Here is a 5,035-nt window from a genome sequence, read left to right as displayed (position 1 = left end):
TTCTTCAGCTAGGGGCAATTCTCACACCATGTCAGCCCGCGGTTCGACATGGGACGTTTTGAGCCTGACAAAGATGGCTGCCATGCTCTTTCCTCCTCTGTCAAGGTAAGCTACATCAGCAGAAACACACAAATTGTATATACGTATAAGCCTGCTTACATTGTATAAGCCTGATTACATTACATATATCATATAATAAACACAATCAATCCTAGTGTTCACTGTTGATATGTGATAGAACAGCCGCAAAGAGGTGTGAATTTGTTCTTCTTTGCAGTACCTGTCTTGTTGTGGTTCACATGTAACAATACAGTGGCAACTAAATATATATTTTTGCCATGGCTAGTTATATGCATCATTATACATGCAGCTTTCTCTAGCCAGAGTTTTTCTTTTTGAAAGGTTATTGCACAACGGAATAGTAGAAGAATGAGAAATTGGAGGGTATCGTGTTCACAGAAAATCTGAATGCTGATGCAAACACAAATGGCTTAAAAGGGCAAACTGTGCTTGGCTATAAAAATAGAGGAGCAAAACTGTAGACTGCGACAAACAATCACAGCTCGAATTCACATTCATACAGAAGCGTGAGAAATCACCCTGTACAGTTTCAATCACATGAACCTACTTCCAGTCGTATATTGCTGAAATCCTAGGACACTAGACTATATCTCTACCCTCACACGGCTTCTAGAGCAAATTCATTCCCTAGTGAGGCAGAAGTCACAGATATTTCTACATATGCATTTACTGAATGGATGAACTCAGTCCAGAATTACCCTGCAAGTGGTACAGCTCCATTATTTCAGTATCAAATCTAACAACGAAAATGTTTGACGGAACCATGGTTCAGCCGAACCTACGCTCCACACCATTGATTTCTGGACATTGTTCATGAGGATACATGCATGAATGATTAAAAAATGCATGGTGGGAGTTGTTTGCATGTTAAAACAATGCATGCCATCAAGTGTTGGATGGAATTGACATGCATGGCATGGATCCATAGGTTCGGCTGAACCATGGTTCTAAATCACGTCTCTCAAGGCACGGATCCACATATAACAGTGATAAATCATATCAATATAGCATGCTTTGAGTTCTTCTGACAGTAGATAGCAGACCCTGCATATGTATAGAGATCGACCATTGAGGTCACTCAAGACAGTAAGCAATCAATCAGAGTAGATCAACCTTTGCGGACAGTCAAGATGGGCAGGAAGCAATCAATCAGAGTGCTCGACGCTTACGATGTGAACCGCAGTTTTGATTCGAGACTTCTGAGACAAATCAAGTGGAGGACGGTCTGTACATGTCGATGAGCATCCTGAAAAGTGCAGCTCGCGAACACAAATCTGAGCATTGGAGGATTGGATCAACACAAACAGCGCGTGGGATGACGGAAGAAGAAGTCAAGGTACCTGAGCTCGTCCGTGATGTCCTCCTAGCCCTTGCCGTCCCCATCCATTAGGTCGAGTGCGCCGCCGACGACTCTGCCTCGGAGACCAGTCGCGCCCGAGATTGAACCGCCGAGCTAGCGGGCGGGTGCGCCGAAGAGGGGGCGGAGCTCGAGTGCCCCGGCCGCGCAGCCGTGCCCCACCGCGTCGGCAACGGCGTGCCACTCCATGGAGAGATGACGTTGTCCATTCTGGTTGGCCGTGAGTAGGGGGGATACCACGGACGACGGGGCCGAGCGCGGATCCTGCTCCCGCGAGGCCCACGACGTTGACGTCCTCCTCGTCGTGGCCCTCGCCACCTTCATCACCAGGTCGAGTCGCCCGCCCGTTGCAATGGAGGAGGAGCCGGGCTAGCCCGAGCCCGAGCGTCCAGTCCGTGCCCTGCCGCGTCGGCGATGTTGTATCACTCCCTTGGAGAGATGAGGGCGTCCGTTGTGGCTGGCCGCGACGTCGGCATGTGCCACGAACGGGCGTCCGGCGAGGACATGTTCTACGCAGATCCTGCTCCCGCATGGTCCACCGGGTTGACGCCCTCCTTGGCGTGGTCGAGCGCACCGACGACGACTCCGCGTGTGCTGAACAGAACCAACTTGGGCAAGCTACCTCCCATCAGCGGCACCAACCGAGGAGGAAGAGGAACCCAACGACGTGGAGCGAATACGCTGTACCGAACCAACACACAACAAGAGGGATATAAACAAAGACCAGACAAGGAAGTACTTATAGGCACCCCAAAGAAGAGAAGAAAACAAAACGAACCCACGAGAAAAGACCAGAAAGCAACGTGTCAATTGATTGCATAGGCGAAGCCAACGTGGCCACATGCATGAGCCATGCAAAGGCATGTGGAACAACACCAATCCACATACTTTTACAACGGCCACATGAATTCAGCCATCACATCACACAGTCGACCAAACTTTTTTAAAGGAAAAGATGAACCTTTCAGGAGACCACACAACACATGCGTCAATAAGTAAGAGCACACAGTATGACAATGTCAACAGTGAACAAGACGTGACCGCAGGAAAAATCAACCCAGTGACACCCTAGAAGACCATCATGTACACGCGTCAATCAAAGAAACACGGTAAAAAAATCCAAAAGGACAGAAAAAAGGAACCCTTACGGGCCTAGACTTCTTAGTATTTAAGGAACACACTTTGCTCTTTTCTTTAAAGAGAAATATATTAATATCGCAAAGATACTACTTACACCCAGTTTCTGCATCTACAAGATGTCACAAAGACATTCAAGATACACACAGCCAAAGGAAAAAATAAAACGAAAGGTCCCGCCACAGCGATTGACTCCTCTCAACAGCAGGACACCTACCATCACCTAATACAACACTCGAAAAACATAAAAGGTTCCAAAAACAAGGCCTTCAAAAAGGTAACAGTGCACAAGCATTGCCATTGCCCGAACCAAGATCTTAGGTTTTCTCTTTGCTGCTGAGCCAAATGTTATTTGGACGAGTCTGAACCTCTACCCCTGTTATTGTTCTCCTGATATCTTTCAACTATCTTCCCGGTTTTTCCTGGGTGCTTCACTGTAGCTACAATTCCGGTAAACTCTGACGTATCATAAGATTGCTATGAGGGTGTAGTAGTTGGGTCTGTAAATATATAGTGATAACAAGCTACAACATGAATAGTTGAACAGAGAAATATTGTAGGAGTAGTTTTCTAGCCTGCATAACATTGCCTCTAGTGAATCCTCTGCGTCCCCAAGACCTTTTGTATAAATCATCTTCCGTTCCTCGATTTCATTGCAGAGTTCTAATTCTTCATTTAATTCTGGACATAACAAAGCATACCAATATGGGCACTAGAATTACGTAACTAACTTTTGCTTGAGAAAAGTGTCAAATAAAATGACGATCACTCTGGTAAAACAAATTATATGTCTGCCATTTTTGTATCCTAGAAAACGTGTAAGAAGACCTAGCCAGCCGCCGCCTCTCAAAAAGCTAGGGGTCTCTGCCTCCCGCCGGCGCGGGCACCGGTCCGTCCCGTCTCCGATGGCCTTAGGGCCATAGAGGAGGAGTGGATCTCGGCCCTTGCCGTTGGGAGGGCTCCATTTTTAGATTTTTTTTTTGGAGCTTTTTTAGATTTTGTGTTCTGCTCGGGAAGGCGAGATGGCGGCAGCTCCCTGAAGATGGAATAAAGGTCTTCCCGGCCGCCTAGCCCCCGTTCCGGTGATGCGTCTAGCATCATGAATGGGCGTGTGGAGGTGTGTCTCCGGCGGATCATTCTTTGGTGGATTCGCTCGTTCGTGTGTTTTCAGGTTGTATCCTTTTGATATACACTCTTCATCCGCGGCGGTTCTTGTTCTGGTGCGTTGGTTCTATGCGGCCTTAGGACGACGACTTCCCGACTGTCTACTACAACAAGGTTTGCCCGGCTCTGGCAAGGAAGGGGCGACGACAGTGGCGCTCCTTCGGCTTGATTCAGTGCTTGTAGTTGTCACTAGGTGTTCTACAAGATCTGAATGTAATTTTTTTTATTTCTAGTGTTCGTTGTACTACCATGGTTGAAGATGAATAGATTGGAAGTTTTCCCGATTAAATGTGGATAAGTATGGATACCTGTATCTGAACAAAATTGTAGTAATCAATCCTTGTTGTCCATGCAAAGGGTTCGATAGTTGTCCTTCCGCCAATGACATCTCCTAGATTCAACTTGATAAATATGTCTGCCTTCACACTGTAGCATCAATTAATTAACTGGATCTGTTGTATCAAAATTTCAAAAAAAAAAAAGAGACAAAAAATAGTAGAGATATGCTACCAGATTGAGCAAATAGCGACTTCTAGAAAATTGGAGGAAAAGCAATATGAAAAACGTCCTCAAGTCCTTTTAAACTGGAATAGCAAGATCTTTCCAAGAATTTCATACTAGCGCGGAATGTCTGTTGAGGATGGGATGAGGAAAGGAGGATAGGGTGCACCCCCGTAAACACAACGACGGTTCAGATTACCCGTACCTCTTCATAGAAAGGGCATGATGGTCATATATTAAACTGCTTGTTGTATATGTATTTTTCTGCAACGCCCGCTGTATACGCGATGATTTTCAAGACATAGCACACACCAACTCGCCGATCTGGGGTTTGCCCATTTAGTTTTTCTTGCTTTCTAAGAATTAAAAATTAACGGGAGGCAGGCAACGGTGAGATTCAAGATTGAGACCTCAACATTCAATACTACATGAGATAACACACAAGGATAATTGTACCATAAGCGGGCTGCCTCCTCCCCAAGAAAAATCTAGGGTTCCCTTGCCTCCCGCCGGCGCCGCCGTCGGTCCGGTGCCCTTAGAGCCATGGCGGCGCGGTGGATCTCGGCCCTTGCCGGCGGGAGGGCTCTGTTTTCAGTTGTTTCTTCGCGTTTTGTTAGGGTTTGTGTCCTATCCGGGAAGCCGAGATAGCGTCGGCTGCCTGAAGATGGAATAAGGTCCTCTCCACCTAGCCCCTGTTTCAATGGTGTGTCTAGCATCATTGGTGGGCGTGTGGAGGTGTGTCTCCCGCGGATCTGTCCTTGGTGGATTTGCTCGGATCTGGTCGTAGTTCGTATA

General features: G+C 46.9%; 1 long non-coding RNA gene across 1 annotated transcript; it reads right to left on the bottom strand.

Annotated features, from left to right (window-relative positions):
- Window positions 1-386: 386 nt before the first annotated feature.
- On the bottom strand, window positions 387-2,885 carry LOC120976312 (uncharacterized). Its single transcript, XR_012205814.1, has 2 exons — window positions 1,422-2,885; window positions 387-1,327 (listed from the first exon to the last, which is right to left on the bottom strand). It is a non-coding gene; the product is annotated as an uncharacterized lncRNA (long non-coding RNA).
- Between the last annotated feature and the right edge of the window lie 2,150 nt (window positions 2,886-5,035).

The sequence above is a fragment of the Aegilops tauschii genome, chromosome 3, assembly GCF_002575655.3.
Source record: "Aegilops tauschii subsp. strangulata cultivar AL8/78 chromosome 3, Aet v6.0, whole genome shotgun sequence".
Taxonomy (NCBI): domain Eukaryota; kingdom Viridiplantae; phylum Streptophyta; class Magnoliopsida; order Poales; family Poaceae; genus Aegilops; species Aegilops tauschii.
The sequence above is the reverse complement of the archived record's forward strand: the minus strand, read 5'-3'. Positions and strand labels throughout refer to the sequence as shown.